A 19,186-nucleotide genomic window follows, 5' to 3' on the forward strand; every position below is an offset into this window, starting at 1 on the left:
GAACTTCATTTATTTTCACTTTAATTATAATAATTTAACTTAATTGAATTGAAAAAATGTATTTAACTGTAATAATTTAATATTAAGACTTAACGTACATATGTATCTTAACTTAATTTCAATTAACATAATAATTAATTATGAAACTTACTTAAAATAACTTAATTTATTTTCACGTATGTGTTACCTAACTTTACTTATAACTGCATTTATCTGAACTAAATTAAATAAATTTGTGGAATTTAATTTTCTTTTTTTGCAATAATTTGTTTTTCACATTTTTTGCTTTTGCAAACTTATATATTTTTATATAAATACTTAAAATCATTTACCACGTACATAAGTCATATACAAATATTTTCCACCTGCACACGTTCCTTGCGAACAACATTCGCGCATGCGCAAAACATTCACAATAAATAATACATACAAACTGGTACATACTCCTCGTTTAACATTTCACAAAAATACCTCCCCGAATATGCGTAACTCCATGCTTCACTCATGCGTTGGTCACCTACGAAAAGAAAGAAAAACTAAAAACAAAAACAAATGTTGAAAACAAAAACTTTATGGCTTTGGCTAATTTTTTTCCAGCATTCAATTTATTGTTGCTTTCTGGTATTTTAAATGCGTTCATCGACGCATCGCGGAGAAAGTTGGTCGACCACTCGTTGAAAGCAAGGCAAACGACGGCACAAAGAGATTGAAACAAAACCGAAAAAAATGACTAAGTGTTAATAAAAAAGCGACGCATAATTGAGAAACCCGTATTAAAAAATTATATATGTATGTATGTATTAAAAATAATATAAGTATAAATATGAAAAAATAAATAAAAATTTAATAAAAAATTTTTGTTAGAAAAAAAAAACCATGTGTGGATTTCGTCAATATGCGGGCGTTCAGTCCTAAGTGCAAATGCTTGCAAATCACACACCCATTAATAATAAACGAAATGCAAACAAAGATAAAATAAAAAGATAAAAATACACAGTTAATTTGGGCGAAGTCAGCGAGCTTCTTAAATTAATTTTGTATATAAGCTTTATCTTCAAGTGGGCTTATTCATATCCGTTTTCAGTCACTGGGCTATGGAGGTGGTGTGGCGCCAAGACGAGCAGCAAGCGGTAAATATAGCGGGCTACTGCAGAAATTATATATTTTAGTTTTGGTTTTATATAAGTTGATATACTAATATACATATTCATATATACTTTCATTTATTATGATCTTTATTGCCAATATGCCAAAAAAATGACTACAAAATATTTGCAAAAATATATTTATAAATTTACATACTTAATTTTATATAAGTTTTGTTTCACAACTATCTATTTTCACGCATATTTTAAAAATTGCCATTTATGTGGGATTTGCGTCAATAGAGTTTTGTCTACCACTGTGACCTCGACATGCATTTTGTTTTATTGCAAATTCGTGTAATTATAGGCAGTTATATGTAAAGATATATACAATGTATATTATACATATATATAAGTATATATACCTGTATATAAATATATTTACACACATAGAGTCATAAACTATACATACATACATACATATATAACAATCAACAAGAGACGACTTTTAAACTCCCACATTAAGTTACATATGCCCATCTCCTTACATATATACTCTCTGTATGTTGGTATATTGCTCTGTAAATAAGCACAAACAAGTATTAATTTACATACTCGCATATAAGTAAATAAACAGTTGTGGTAACGACATAAATGACACTTGATAATCATCATAATAAAATGAGTTTTAAATTACACGCAAAATTTCATGAGCAAATATAACCACAGGCACAATAAAAAATACATACATACATGTCTTGTATGCATTATACATAAGTCTCACTACTGCAATTATGATTAGAGAGCTTTGTGGCGAAAAAGAAGTTAAGTGAATTTGTCTAACCTTCAATTATTGTTGAAGGTCACATTGGCATTCACACGAATAATTTTTTATTTCAGAAGTGGATTTATTTCTATGCGCATAGATACTTAACACAAGACACACGCCATGATTTCGCACAAAAGCTTGTTTATAGTGAAAGCTTAACTTGAAAACATATTAAAGTTGATGTGGAACACTAAGTATTATTCTATTAACTTTTCTAGGAAACTTGTTTTTGTCTGTTTTTTGCACTAAATTAGTGATTACAAATTGCTTTGGACTTAACTTCTTCGATCATTGCCTCTCCTGTCTATGGTAGTGTAGAACGCTGATTCTTTAAATTTTGTTCTTATTTTATCTCTCTTCTTCTTTTAATAAAGCATCAAATTTCCCTGAAGAGCTGCTGCATGTGAACTATACCATTTTATGCTTACAATACTTAGCTTAGATACTCGTATGAATGAGAGCTCACAGCGAAAATGCCATAAAACGGGCAGAATTACTCAATTATTGAAACTGCATCTAGAAAAATCTTAAGCTCTTTTGGGCTAGTCGAGGATACCATCAGTCTAGTATTTCCTAAATAGAAATCGTCGATTTTAATGACAGAGAATTTTTTTGAATTTAAAGTATGAATTTCATGAAATTTTTGCTGTGCATTTTATATGGTTTTATTTTAAAATTTCATCCAAAAATATAGGCAACATTTGGTATATATAAAACGTTGCCTACATTTTGGCTCATATATAAAAAATCGTTTATCCAAGTCATATACCCCACTGCAGGGAAGCAGTAGATGAAGGAGCTGCTTATATACTGGGTTCCAAGCCACAAAGAAGTTCCGGGAAATGAAGCAGCTGTTAAGGTTGCCAAAAGTGTTATCCGTCTGGCTGCTGAACAAGTACAGGAAATACGGAAGTCACTAAGAACGATATACAATGAAATTTGCGAAAGGGTCGATAGGCGGATGAGGGCGAGTTGGAATGCCATGCCATACATCCAGTATCGCCAGGATCATGTGCAAGAGATTCTTAGGAAAACTCGCTTGCTTTTTACTCACATGGCCTCAAAGGACTGACGGATGGCTGCTGGCTTCTTGACAGGTCACAACCTAATCGTACTGGCATCACATGAGAGTCAGATGGGCATAAGTCATAATGATACATGCAGAAAGTGCAGAAAAGTTAACATAAGAGAGACCCAGGAACACTTCTTATACCTTTGTTCGGCACTATCTAGAACTCGACTCAAGTATCTAGTGGCTTCGTAGTACAAAGGGCTGAACGAAGTATCAAATGTCGATATCAAGTCGCTCTTAAAGTTCGCAAAAAGCCTTGCCTTTGTTACACACGATAATTTTTTCAACTCAAATTAAACTGAATCTCCATCTGGCGTTATTAAGGACCAGTAGGGCTATGTATGGCGTGATAGCCGTATATATAAGGTTAGGTTACTAGACAGCTATCACGCCATACAAAATCCTACTGTTAATAAAACATCAAAAAGTTTGTTAATATTAACACAGCATTTTATCTCCGTTTTTAATTATTATTTAAAAAAAGTAAAAAGTATTGATTTTCGGAAAGGAATGCTAGATATCAAAGTTTTTCCATAAAATACTTAAATAATTTTTAGTCGGAATAAAATTAAATAAAAATACCATGTTTAGAGTGAATACACATTTGTGGTACACATTTGTTTATTTATTCATTAGTATAAATATAAAAAAATTAAGTTTGATTAAAAATACTATTTTTCGACTACCCAATATAAGTTTTAACATATACTGGTTGTTATGTTATTGTTGAATTTTTCAAAATTTATGAATTTTCGAAAATGTAATATTTTCGGTTTTCAGTATTCTCAAAAAAATTATTAATTTTTTTTATCTAAGATGTTAATTTACAACATATATTTAATTTTTATTTTTGCTTTATAAAGTTTTAATAAATATGCTCCTCAGTAATATGCATGTACTTATGTAATCTACGAAAAAATTCTAAACTACAAACCAGCTCAGCTCATAAAGCACTTAGCACTCTTGAATTAATAAAACTAAATAGAGTATTTTGGCAGCACTATGCATTTATTATATATGCTTCAAATATTGCTAAAGTAAACAAAGCACCCGCTTCCCTTATATCTCCCTGGCACTTTAAATGCGCCTCCCACCCAACGAAGCAGCAACTATTTTCGGAACACTCAAAAGTTTAATGAAACAATTTCCGTGCATAAAAATACTACATAACTGTATATATCTGCCTCATACACTTTCACGAATATTCGTATGTCGGGTTGTTTGCGCCCCTGCCTACTTATCGTAAAAGTGCGATATAGTATATGTATGTTCATATTCAAGTACAAAGCAAAAAATAAATGAATTTCACCTTAGAAATGTGTGACGCCACATGTTGAACGGCTGTGAGTGCTGCGAAGAGCAGAAGCAAATTCCGGAGACTTAGAACAAAGGTGCCAAGTCTTCGTAACACATGCATTAAACAAACGTTAGTATGTGTGTGTTTGTGTGTTGCTGTTGGAAAAAGTCCACAATTCATTCGAACATTCAGATTCGATGAGTATTTGTCAAGTCGCGCGGAATTCTGCTTAAAATGTGACTCTTGTCGCTTATTGACGCGTTGCCGTAATGACGTTACACCGCTCGTGCATGTCGCCTTAGCAGCGAGGCGCACAACTTTATACACTCTCACTTACATACATACATACGTATACATTTGTATTATTGTATGGATTTGTGTGTACAAAAATAAGTCATACCTGCTTACCTGTGACTAAATGTAAATCTGTGCATGCCTTCTTACTCTTATGTCTTATACATACATGTTTTTGTATGTATGTATCAATGTGTGTGTGTGTGTATGTGTGGTTTTATTTTAAAAGCATGTCTTCTCATAGCCATGGTAATCTTTTGTTGCTTGTTCAGCAAATGTAGGCTGCTGCCATTTGTGTGCCTCACGTTTCTCTAGGATTTCCCCAGCCAACCATTGTTGCTCCTCATGTCGCCATGCTAATTACAGATGTTGCGCTTAATTACCAGATAATTGCTACTAAACATTTGCGGCACATTTTCAACTTAAAGAGGTCTGCATATACATAATAATTCTTTCATACTTTCATATTGTTGTTGTTTTAATTGGTGGCAATGGCAAAGTGAAAGGATTTTTCAACCGCATACAAACATACATTCGTCTTTACGTGGATAAGTAGGTGTAAATTAGGTCTCATAATTTCCAAAATGAAGCTCGTCTGAGCAGTTTAATGGCGTTGTTAGCAAGTTGTTGCAAGAATATAACAATTAAAGATACACGCCCTCAAATTAGGTAATACGAGTAGAAAAATTGCATAAATAAAAAAAAATCATTGTAAAGATATGTGTTTTTCAGAGGTGAATTTTTGTATAGCTTGAAGAATTGAAGGAAAGGATTTTTATCTTCATTTTTATAGATCAGTTCGTATGGCAGCTATATTCTACAGTGGCCCGGTTTCAGCAAATAAGCAGCTTTTTGGGGAAAAAGGACCCAAAAACTGAAAGATCAGTTCGTGAATATACAGACAGATGGACAGACTTAGCTAGTCATGCTTATAATTTGTGTACTATACATACATATATGATTTTTAGAATCTCCGACGTTTCAAACTTCGTAACAAACTTAATACTTTCAGGATATAAAAGTTGTATTAAGGGGTTAATGGGCTTCCTCGGGTACAGCCTTTATTGAACAATTTTTTTCTCATATAAAAATGAAATCTGTTATTAGAATTTTTCTTGTTACAAACATACACTATTAACAAAGAAATTCCGAAATTTTTGGAAAAATATTTAAACTCGGGCATTGCGACGTCATTTCCAAGTCTTTGGAACTGTATTCTAAAGACCTGAGTAAAATTTCATGAAGATCGGTTGATTAGTTCTCGAAAAAAAATCTAGCAACCGACTTCAAAAAAACTTCAAAAATATCAAAAACTATTCAGGTGATCCAAAATTTAATCCATCGAATTTATGGTTTAAAATGAAGCTATAAAAATGTAATTTTCTCTTCTCAAAGCTTTTACGTAAATTTGAATTGAAATAGTATCCCTCAGGGAATTTTTATGTTATATTACTCCTCTTCAAAAGTTATGGAAAACTTTGAATAACCCTGGAGATATTTTAAAATTAAACTACAAATCTTGCCTGGGACATTTTTTTCTCTGCATGTATGTATGTTCATTTAACAAATAAATTCGATAGGTTTTTTTTGCTCACCCTACTATATAAATATCAATGGAGAAACCTACGTGCCTTTGACATGTAAATATGTACCATATATTGATTTAGTTAGCTAGAAAAACCAGTTGATGACAAATCTATAGCTTCTTCACTTTTGATATGTTAGTGTGATTGACAAATATTCCTAAACACATAAACACTCATATTGTATGTACTCGTATATATGTATTTAACTGGAAATCACTGTTAGCAAAGTGCCTATGAAGATTCTAATGATTTCAGGAAAGCTTTTAGCACTCCGATTTGTCAACAAGCCTATTATTCGCTAATATGCATTGCTTGGAGGCAGTACAGTATTCAAAAGAAATTAAAAGCAATATATAAATACATAATATGATATAAGTGTACATACATATGGGCATATACATTCCATATAAGAGTGAAAAGAAAATAGGAAAGAAGAATATGAGTTCAAGTATGTAACCACTTGTACTGCCAAGGAAAAATAAACCAATTAATTATTGTCGGAAATTGTTTTTCTTCTTCTTTATTGAATGATGTTTTCTTCTTTTCATTGGGGGTGTTTTTAACGTGGCGGGTCCCAAACTCAGCTGACAACACTGGGGAGGAATGTTTCCCTTTCTCATTTTAGCTCGTCTTCAAATGGATATTTTTTTGGCTATCCAGAGGATATTTGGTCTAAGGTCAGAAGTCGTGGGCTGCTTGAGCCATATGTAAAATAATCGTTTCTGGCCACACCCAAGTGAATGGCGCCCAGATAATTTTTTTAAATTACGTGAACTTCTCATGACTCTATCCTCTAAGTTGAATTTAAAGCTTCAGCCTAAATGTAGGCAACATTTGATATATTTAAAGCATATAATCTACATTTTGGCGCATTTATAATTAGTATATTGTCATCACTTTAAATGCAATTAAAAAAAATTAAATTATTGTAAGTTGTAAGAAATTGTTAAAATTCAATAATATGTTTACAAAATAATACTCGATACTATTTTGTATTCGTCCTAAGGGAAAATGATCTAATAAACAATTACCTGGGACACTATAGATCTTCTCTGACTAATTTTATATCGTCATTTATTTCGAAATTCTGCATTTCCCTTGGTTTATAATGCATTTATCCAATTTCCTGTGCAAATTTGTACAATTTTCTAGGAAATTGAATACAACAAAGTTGCAGGTGTAACTGTATAATAATATACATACATATGGACATACATATATACTATACTCACTCTTACGATTATGCACTGGTACCGTAAGCTTATACATTTCATCACTTCCCACAAATTTTGCTTTTAAATTCAAACATTTTCATTCTGAACTTTTTTAACGAGGTAAAATTTTCAGAAATAAACACAAACAATAACAAAATAGCACCACCATAATTCTCAGATTTCCACTTGTGGTACAACAGAGCTACAACAACGATAATGCGCTGCACAGCCAACTTCATTGACGGCAAAAAGCTTTGCGAAAATGTTTACCACATTTCATGCCAACACTTTTCAATGGATTTCAAAAAGGGATTTCTCGGCATTATGCACATTTCCGTACTCGTGTACAAAAAAAATTAAAACTAAAAAAATAAAAGAAATAGTTTAGCGCAATGTTTAACACTATCGCAACGATTACGACACCATCTCCTCGCCGGCTTACAAACACACATGTCTAACGGTGGTGCCTGACTCCACAGCTGTGGCACGCTGCTGCCAAAAGTTCCGTGTGCCACATACCGAAGTACGTACCTTCAGTTATATACATATGCATGTAGTTTTGTGTTTGTTGCATGTCAGCTGGAAAGAGCTGACGCGTATGGTCGAGCGACCAACTGGCGGACCAGGCGTCCAGCGAGCAAGCGTAGTACTCGTACTTCATGCAATGTTGTAAAGATGCTATTGTGTAAGCCTCTAGTGCATATGCACATATGTATGTGTATGTAAAACGTGCGATTTGGTGCCACACGGTGTATTACCTTGTGTGCATACATATGTACATACATATGTAAATGAAAATATTTCCCATGTGGCATGTGGCATGCAAAAGTCCTCATATCACACCACTCAGGCGATTCCGCACGACTGAATTTACCAGCAGGGTTTATTGTTCGTAGGTAAACATTTGTTTTGCAAAAAATCAAGCTTTTTCTAAATGCAGTGCTACTTATGTGCTGCCTTTAAGTTTAAATATGAATTTAAATGTATCATGGCACAGAAAAAAAAACATTAAATACTCAACAGTGGTTAACTTATTTTTGAATAAAAAAGCTTTTGATGAAATTATCGTTTTGAGAATGACTTAATACCTGTACTTAGTTTTTAGGAAATGACTTAACCTTTTTTACCGATTTTCTCGTATTATCAAACAAAGTATTTTACCTCAGATGAAGTCATAATTATAAGACTCCAGCTCCAGAAAGAAAGCTTTCCTTTTGTAAGCTGCGGCAGTAAAGCAGGTCTAAATCGATACTTAGAAAAATGCGTAACTACAAGTATATTAAGTAAAGTTAGGATCTCTCTTACAGATGAGATTTGAATATTCTCACAGCGCATGCTTGATTTCGACCACATGTCCCAGGCTGGGTAGTTGCTAATTAACTTGGTATTTTGATTTCTCGACTTTGTAAACAAGCTAATGATTTTCGAGCCATTTTGAATTCGATTCTGATCACCTAAGTGAGTTTCAAGGAAGCTTAAATAATCTACAACTTTCTTATATTCATCTTTTGTTTTATTTACTATGTATAAAGAGAGCCATAATCCTTCATATGATCTAAAATTTCAGCTTCAGAACGCCCCCATCCTATATATAAAGAGTTGTTATATTTCATGAGCTCATTAAAGTGTTTTGTTGTTTACATTGTGAATCTTTTCCGAGTACTCCACAGCAAAAATACTAAGTGCGGGATGTCCAAATCCCTTCTGTAACTCTTGTTTAAGATGATTCTAATCAGTTTGGAGGAATTTAGTTGTGTTAGGTGGTTACATTGGTTTACGGGTTTCAAAAGATCGAATTTCTTTTATTGTCTTATTAAATTCTGCAAAACCTCCAAAATTTGTATTAAATTAAAATTTTTTTTTTTAATTTTTATTTTTTAATTTTTTTTTTTTAATTTCATAATTTTTGTGTTAATACAAGTAGTGTATGTTTGTAACAATAAAAAATTTTAATAAAATATTTAAAATTTTATATGAGAAAAAAATTTTTGAAAAAGGCTGTTTTTTATTCGAGGAAATCACTGGAATCCCCTAAAGTAGACTCGTATATCTGAAATTGCATCTATCTTTTTCTCTAAAATTGTGTTGAATTACATATTTTATGGAATAGTTGGTTAGAATATAATATCAACCGTCGACTCAAAAAAATGTAAATTACATACCTATTCAACAATTGAGTCGATACAAATGCTATCGACAAAGTACTTATAGACTCTTATGGGTTCCTTTGATAGCACCTTTGAAAGATTTTTTGTCGTATGTATATCTTGTAGTTGTATTTGGAACATTTATATCCAAAAACTTTAGTACAGACTTAAATGTAACCTAGGATATTAGGTCTACTTAACCGAGATGGATAATGGATTTATATCAGACCAAGCGCTGTCATTTCGACAGCATTCTTATAAAGTATTATCGTGTTACAATAACAACAATCAGTTCCAGTACAATTCTCTCTTTTAGAGAGCGTATCCGAAACAAAGATATCCAGAATCATTGAATTATAAAGTTATAAGAGACATATTTCATAGTAAATCAGTCATAAAAACATTCGTGTTTCTTCTTTCATAGACATATACTCCGAAAGACCCAATTTAACAGGTACCTATCGATATTTATTGTATACCATACCAATTAACACCGGTTTGCTAACATATTATCAAAAAAAAATTTAAATTAGGTTGCGGCAGTAATATGATTTACATACATACATATATCTATAAGTATGTACAAATATCCCGTTGTGGCAATTGATATTACATAAGGTCCATTCAAAAAGTGCGACTATGCTAATACGAGTATAGGACTAATTGTGTGTAATTGCCGCCATTTAAAAGCTCGTAATGCACATGGATAATACAATTTGCCTTGGTTTGTGTTGCTGTTGGCGCATATGCAATTTTATTTTAATTGCTTTCGGCAATTATTGCATTAACATTTCTCACCAGCTGTCGTGTTGGCCACTCAAAAGTATTTTAAGTGCATATATTAATGATATGTGCATGCATATGTACATCTAACGGTACAAATGTATTATATGGCTCAAGAAGTAGACACTTTGTTGTTTGAAATCACTGCTTTCTGCAAATGCTTTCGTCAGCAATGCAATTCGAAAGCAAGTCTTCAATATCCGCCTATTCATGAGTTTACTTTATAGTAAAGTGTTGCGGCTACTGTCTCCAAAGAAAAAAATAAATATTATAAATTCCAGCAAAGAGTGGCGAATATCCGTTACTCACGTTCTTGCACTCGATTGCCTTGAAAGTCGCATGTAATTATCTATTGGTAATTATTTGTAATGCATTCTTGTTTTATATGGCAATGTTGAATCTAGACGCAATACTGGTGATACGCTTTGAAAGTAAAGCGAATGCATATGTATATATAAACATATGAATACATACATATTGTTTTTTTTATTGTAGAAACTATAATTATTTAGTAGTAAAGAACTGGCTGTTGTAATATGATAATATTATACTTTTATGACATACATACATATATATATATAAGTCACAGGTATACGTATGTATGTATGTACATAAGGAGATTTGAATTGAAAAAAACGTTAACTGCGGCTGTACCGAAGCTATGATACCATTCAATGGCATATATGTACATATATTGGTTAGTCGAAAAAGTCTTTTCGTATTATTAATCAAACTTCAACTTATATATAAAACTATGTATATATATCTAACCTTTATAGAATCTCCGGCGTTCCTTCTGGGTGTTACAAGCTTTGTGGCAAACTTAGGACACCCTGTTCAGAGTACATATATATTACATTATACATTAACTTAGCTTCACAACCACAAACTGCCAACTAATTTTGCTTAATTACTCCGTTTTATACACAACCATGCGTTCCAACTACAGTTGCGTTTGCTAACTTTGAAACAATTTCCTGTTGGCAAGCGCCGTCAGCTGTTTAATGCCATAATTTACTATAATTATTAAGTGTTGTAACTTATTACTTATATATTTTATAAACTTGATTGTCTTGCCTGTTGTTACACTACAAGCTGTAATATTAGCGTTTTTAAATACACATTTATGCAGAGATAATGTTTTCCTAGTGCCATATAATACTAACTTCCTCTTTCCTCTCGCTCTCTCACACTTTTATTTGCAGTTCGCATCGCTGAGGCACGTCACTATCAGCGCCGATTGGTGTCTTTAAAAAGGTAAGTTTTAATTATAATACATGTAATACAAGTAAAGGGAAGGGAAATATTTTAATTAAAGTTTTGCAAACAATTAATAAAATAAGCTTAGGTTTACTCATTCATATATCGTACTTGTCTAATGGAGGTTGGTTCGGACTTCCTCTACCTTCAAACGCGAAGACTGCTTGTCAGAAGTACTTTGTTTAGTTACCCTGACTTCAATACTGTTGTCATTCGATTTAGGAGTTTACGATAATAGACTGCATGGTTACTAGACAGTTTCTACATAGCTTTATACTTTTACTGGTTACCCCGGCAGGCAATATAAAATCTTTGATCGTATTTGATAAAGTGACTTAAAAAATCCGGTCTCATTCAGAATAAAAGTTCTCGTTTGTTTTATTTTCTTGCCATATAACCTCGAAATGTACACAACAAATATGTTGAGAAACTTGCTTAAAAATCAAATGATGGTATACTAAATGTCTAAAATGTCTAACCAAAAACTTCTTATTCTTCTTTTGAGACTTTTGCTATTTGATCTAAAACAATTCCCAAATAGAACGTACAGTAATTATTTGTTCCCAAATAAGCTTTGGTTTTGGCAAAATTTTGTAAAGATTAAGAGTTCTATAATATTTTTTTCTATTGTGATGGATATATAGTAAATGGCCATACTTTCAAATAAGATATGTTATCTGCTTGTAATGTTATAGGAAGGATCCGAAATAAAGTCAAGTCAAAATCGTGTTATCCCTTAACCATCAGAACTCACGGAGCGTTTGGTTCAGTTTATCCTTCATAGAATAGAGAATGCATAATTGGTAAATATTAAATGAAATGTAAGATGATCACGAACCTTGAACCTTCAGCCTTTTCGAAATTCCAGGAATTTATCTGTCAGTTATTTAATGAGATCTAAAAAAAACTTTATGACTAAGCGAAACCCAGAAAATATTTTAAAAGACTGCCTATGTTTTTGTTGTTGTAGTGAATGAAAATATGCTCAACCTAATTTTGATGATTGATGATTGCTACCGAAGTGCCAGTCCACGGTAGGACATTAATTCAGATCTGTTCCGGAACCAGAGACCTTTCTGCTCGATTTTCTATATTTCGGAGCAATCCGGTGCTGTCTGCTGTCATCTATTGTCCGTTTTCTGAAGATAGGTTAGGTTAGGTTAAACTGGTAGGCCAATAAACTATTCATAGACCGGTTTTGGTCCTTTGCGATAACAAAAAGAGTTCAGTTCCTAGGTCCAAGAGATCTAGTCATCCTTTAGGATGCTTGCGCTTGACACGAATTTTAAGAGACTCTTCGGCCTCATCATCGATATCTTCTCCAGTGTATCTGTTGACCGTAGATGTTTACAGCGTAATCTTGCCAAAGTGGAACAAGACAAGTGTATAGGTGACGCTTCATTGTTTCCCTGATGCCCTGCTGATGCCGAATTAGGTTTTCTGTGATAGACTAGCCGACTCAGTTGATAGCAATCAAATCCCACAAATAGCCAAATATGTCTGCATTCACGTATATTAGCTCAACTGTAAGTACCAACGACGCATAATCCAGAAACCATATTTTCCAATAATGGATAACGGCACTACTTATGCTAACTGAAAGATTTTCATGCATAACTCGAGTCAAGTGTCATTGCCGTCACAACAAAAGCGCGGTATGCAGCGCGACGAGGTCGATATCGGTTTTCATAGTTTGGTTCTAGTTGCATAAGCGCTTTGCGCACGCGCACGCATAACAGCAAGCAATAAACAAGTAAGTGTGGTATTATATGGTGCATAAAGAATGTGCATAATCCACACTTTACAGCTAGATAAGCTATAAATTTTTCCAAGTGCAAAGCCGCAGAACAAATCACCATAAATAAGCGTGAGTGTATAGAATTCTCCAAAAGCATTGTGGGTCGTGTCGAAGTTTATGGAAAATATGCATTGCAGGCGGTAGAATGCAGTTTACGCCAACACTTGCATTGATATAATGCATGCACACACACATATCTGTACACTAATATTATATCACATGGTGCGGTAAATAATAACGCAAGCGGCACGCAGCGTATGTTGCAACGGTAATATACCGAAATCAATCAAAATGCAGATGCGTTGGCAGCAACAGTGGCAACAACAACAACGGCACTGCCTCTAGCCGCCGTCAAATCTGAAATTGTGTAATGCCAAACTCAGAACGCGGTTGTTTCGCGCAGCGATTTGCCAGACCCCTCGTGAGTGTATGCACTTATGTGCACCGTTATGTGGGATTCTGCCATTTGCTTGCCGGATGGAGCATAAAATTCCACAAATTCCACACAATTCGGTTGTGCACATAGAGGGAATCATCGCTAATGTGGGTGAGGATAGAGGTATAATACGAGGGTTCATCACATCATCATATTTTCAAAAGAGATACTGTTATTTAGGTAAATTTTTGGGTCAAATTGCGGTGAATGTTTAAAGCTTGAAGATAAGTTTTAAATAATGAGAAATCAGTGAAATTTTTAATTTAGAATTCATTTAGTCTTGCTTTCAAAGTTGAGAAACCATTTTGTCAGTACATCAAAAGTAACCAGAAAAACCGAAGAGTTCATCTTCGGTTTTATATCACCCTTCAAAAATTCTCTTACGGTTTTGAAAATAAAAATAAACTTCTAAAAGAACAGAACGTTTCGTTGTACGGGTTCTTGAAAAGTCCCAAGGAAATTCGACGTTTTCGAGACAAATTTTGTGCAGTAATGAGGCCCATTTCTGGCTCAATGGGGAGGTAAACAAGCGAAATTGCCTCATTTGGGACGAAGAGCAACTTGATGAAATTAAAGAGTTGCCATTTCATCCAGAAAACACAATGGCTTAGGGTGGTTTGTAAGCCGGTGGAATCGTCTGTCTGTGTTTCTTCAAAAATTATGTCGGTGAGAACGTAGCCGTCAATGGCGATCGTTATCGCGCCATGATAACCAACCATTTGACGCCTAAAATTGAAGCTCGCGATCTCGGCGACATTTGGTTTCAATAAGACGGCGTAAATTCTGACACATCGAAACACTTCCGTGAGCAAATAATTTTACGTTTTGACCGGTCGATTGGCCACCAAGATCGTATGATATCAGACCATTAGATTTTTCCCTCTGGGGATATGTAAATTTTATGCGGACAATCCTGGTTCGATTCGAGCCTTGGAGCAAAACATCACGCGTGTCTGACGAATACCAGTCGTAAAGCTCGAACGAGTCATTTGGATCATCTGAGACGTAGCCGCGGTTAACATTTAAAAGAGATAGTTTTCAAAAAATAAATGCCTAAGAACGTTCTTTTGAGTGATAATAAAAATCCCCCATTAAATTTCAAGTTTTTGTGTTTTCTCTTTAAAAAAGTAGGGAACCTCGAAATGGATCATATCTTTATCTTTTTGCGACCTCTTCTTACTACTTATCTTATTTTGTTCACTCTTTTAAAGATTCTGACACCTATGTTATAACTATACGTATATGAATATTCACATATCTTATCTTGAACTTCCTGAACATATTTTTCTGATAGATTAAGTTGGCTTTTCATTTGTAGAAATATAGGTCCTACGAATTGTGAAATTTGCTGGGTTAAAGTAAAAATAAGTCAAGGCACGATCACGCGACTTATCTTCTGACTCGGTTAACATGACATCTCTGAAAATGGTTAATAATATGTATTATTTTCTTAATGGTACAAAGTAACTATTAGAACTAATAGAGATTTATCCGGCCACAGCCAATGAACACACGGTTAGAAAGTTATACTCGTAAACTATAAATCTAACAGCGTAAACGTCAGTATAAATATTATCACAGAACTGCGACCACTAATTGTTTGAGCTACAGCAACCGAGTCAAGCCAAGAGTCCGCAGAGGTTAATGCAATCACTTGAGGAGCAGAGTAGAGCTAACTTTCGAACGCGACAATTGAAGTCGTTTAAGTGCAGTGACAGAATGAGGGTAAATAATGAACGCAGTCAATACATATAAGCAAATATATGTGTATATATTTTTTTACACACACATACTTATGTATATATGTGGCGTGTTGGCTTCAGTGTGTCTATAATTGCATATTATACTCGTATGCACCATATACAAGCGCTCCCTTGCCGCAGATTCTGAATGGTGTGACAATGCGGCCATTATCTGTCACATAAAGCAGATCGCGTAGATCAGAAGCGCGTGGACGTGCGTCTTTGGCGTCAACCAGCATCAACTGCAGCAAATGTGTGTCGTCCAGCACAAATGGTAAAATTGAGCGCCCTATGCTTATACCATATACGTATTTATATACTGTGTTGTGGTGAATGTGGGGGAAAAGTAGCGCATCAATGAATATTTTTACTCCACTACTACTTACATACATATATACGAGTACATTCAATACTTTCTGCATTTGCGGTCGTTCATCTCCAGGCGATGATGCGTTGCCGCAAGATCGCTGATCGTAAATCGTAGATCGCATTGCGGATCTGCACATGTATGTATTCGAATAGTGCATTAAAACACTGCTGAAAAGATGGCATGCAGTACGGTGGGAGAATTTAGATTTTTACTAAAATAATCTTAAAAGAGAACTCTTTGTAGTTCTTTAAAATTGGTGTAATGTGGAGTAATGCACGTTTGGTTCCAAATCACTAATTTTTTTCGAAAAACTGCGTCGCGTCAAAGTGTGTAAAGCAAAGCTTTCCGAATATCATGAAACTGGCGATGAGTCCTGGATGTATGCTTTCGATCCGGAAACAGATCGGCCGTATACCGTGTGAATGGTGAACCGAAGCCGAAAAAAAATACATCTAAGCAGTCAAAAATCAAGGGTATGTTAACAGTTTTCTTCGATTATCGAGGTGTGACGCACTCCGAATCCCTCCTGACCGGCCATACTTTCGACAAGGAATACTATTTTAGTGTTATGCGTCGTTTGCACGAAGTTCTTCGTAAAAGAGGCTGGAATTAAGGGCCGACAACTCTTGGTTTTTGCACCATGATAATGCACCGTAACATACCGCTTTGATTCTTCGTGTGTTTTTCGCCAAATTTTCAACTAATGTCGTGCTGCGACCACCATATTCGCCTGATTTAGCTCCTTGTGAGTTCTGACTATTCAGCAAACTCAAACGACCGCTCCGGCGAAACCGTTTGGAGTCAATTAACCAGTGTTTCGAGGGAAGTTTAAAAAATTATAACTGGTTTTTTTTTGTTTTTTTTTTTGAAGAAGTTGCCACTCTGAAAATTTTGCATTTGTTTCGTATATGAAACAGCTGATCGGCACTCCACTTAAATAGATCAGCTCGTGTTACACAAAAAAATATTTGTTCGCGAGTGTACTTTGTGGCTTAAAATATCAATCCATTCATATACTGTACTCTCTTAATTATACGAAATTCACTTGAAATTTGAGTCGGAAATTCGCACACACACAAACCACTTTTGCAAATTGTTGCAGGCGGTCGGTATTTGCCGGCCGTTCAACGGATCGCTTTGAGGATGAGTGCAAACTTAAATTCATGTGATTGGTTTGCCAGATACCAAATAGGAGCAATGTGTGTGCGTGAGTGAAATGATGGAAAAATAAAATTAAGTAAGCTACAGAGATACAATTGCGAGTCTTCTCAAGTGCCGGTTGGCAGGCAGGCACCAACAAAACAGAAAAAACAAATGAAATAAAAATACCACAGAAATTGTAGAAACAAATAGTGGTCGTATTATGTACATATATTAAGATCTGTGGTTTACGCAAACTAAGTAATTGTGGTGAATTTCTACTATATTGCGGTGAAATGTGTGATGCCAGCAATGAGTTGAGTTGGGAGGGTTGGGTGTAACGCGTGTTTGTAAAGCACAAAAACAAATGAAAAGTGTAAAATGCTTTTAAAAGCATTTATAAAAGTCGAAGTACACACATACATTCATCTGTACATATACTTATGTATATATACATACATAAGTGCTGAAGATGTGAGGTTACGTCAATGCAACCACTTGAAGCCGCGTTGCTGCAGCACTGGCCGCATTGCGAAATAAATTTCGTAAGAATTTCTAAAAAATAATAAAAGATCTTCATATCGGCTCTGGCTTATTACCAATCTTTTAATTAATTTCGTTTTGCATTTCTCTTCTGCTGCTGTCTTTGTGTTGCTAGCTTTGCTTATTCCATCCAAGAAGTGTTATTTGCAAACTGCAATCAAAGAGTCAACGCGCTTTCTCGCCCAGCTCCATTGTGGCGCAATCAGGAAATGCCAGCAGCACGTACAACAAATGCTCAACTCATTTAAGCGTGTTTACAACAACAAGCATAACAACAAAAGAAATACATTACAAGAAATAATTGAATTTCGTAATGGTATTATGGAGTGAATGAAATTTCGAAAAAGTGTGAAAAAAGAAAATGGTGAAATGCAACAAAAACAGCAAAAGCTGAAGAATGCGGCGCTTCGATGTAACAGCGTGAATGCAAAACGTATGGCCAGCCTGCTTATTGCTGCAGTTACACATTTGTGGTAAGTACAGGGTGAGAGCTAGATTCAGGTGGAGAACTATTCAGATTCGACAGAAAAACGCAAAAGTTTTTATAAAAAAAGCATTTTTTCCAATTTAATTATAATTTTTTTAAGCGAGTATTCTTGTCTAGTTTCCAGACTTTTGAGCTTTGTCGGCAATTGATTATGTCCATTTTTTATCACTTCTTTATCCTTTTAGCAAAAATAAATTTCAAAATTTTTTTTATACAAATTTTTCGTTAAGTTGTTGGAAAAAGAAGAGACCGCCTCCTCATGGTCACAAATTTTACACTTATGCTAGTACAAAAAAAAAGAAAGATTCATAGAATGTCGACAACCTAAAAATAAAGTCCGATTTTTTCACAAAGTCCTCAACTTTCTTGAATTTAAAAAAATTACACAAATTGGAAATTAATATATACAAAATATTTTTAATTTTTTTTCTTTTATTATTTACGTAAATATTTTTTTTAAGTTTCTAAAATAATTTTAATTTTTTTTTAATTTATTAGTTAAAATTTTTTTGAATATTTGAACCATCGAAATATGAATTAAAAAAATGTTTTTTCAAATTTTTAGACTGGAATAACCCCAAAAGTAAAACACTGACATTTTAATTTCTTTAAATACGCTTACACTTACATTTTATATTAAAATTACCACTCACCCTGTATTTTCCTTACATACTCATTTCGTCAACTTCGCTACCAACGTCCGACAAGCAAAGCAAACCAAAGTTAAACATCTGTTATAGTTATATCCCAAATGAATATATCCATAGCATGCATGTGTGCAGTTATCGAAGAAAAGCTAGAAAGCCGTTGTGTGAAAAAATTAATGAAATTAACACCATTAAATTGCTTATCCAAATAATTTCCATTTATAGTACGTTTAGTATTTTGTTGCTGCATAATTTTCTTTCTGTTGTGCAGTGCTTATTGCAACATCGGCTTGCTTTCTACAGACTTACACACACACACATACTCATATAAAGCTATACATATATATTTACAACAATTATTTGCTTGTTGCTGTTTTAGTTAGCATACGAAAATCCATTTGCCTTAAATAAACAGTTGGAAAATGTGCTAATGATGATAATGTGATGTGTTGTTGT

General features: G+C 34.0%; 1 protein-coding gene across 5 annotated transcripts in view; it reads left to right on the forward strand.

The window, feature by feature from the left end:
• Positions 1–19,186, forward strand: part of LOC105227640 (mucin-22) — a 121,585-nt gene that overhangs the window by 14,657 nt on the left and 87,742 nt on the right. For all 5 annotated transcript variants that reach the window (XM_049448678.1, XM_049448679.1, XM_049448680.1 and 2 more), the window contains one exon: positions 11,513–11,564. The gene's annotated coding sequence lies outside the window, so the exon portion shown is untranslated. The remainder of the gene's footprint in view (positions 1–11,512; positions 11,565–19,186) is intronic.

The sequence above is a fragment of the Bactrocera dorsalis genome, chromosome 2 (assembly GCF_023373825.1).
Source record: "Bactrocera dorsalis isolate Fly_Bdor chromosome 2, ASM2337382v1, whole genome shotgun sequence".
In the NCBI taxonomy this organism is placed as follows: Eukaryota; Metazoa; Arthropoda; class Insecta; order Diptera; family Tephritidae; genus Bactrocera; species Bactrocera dorsalis.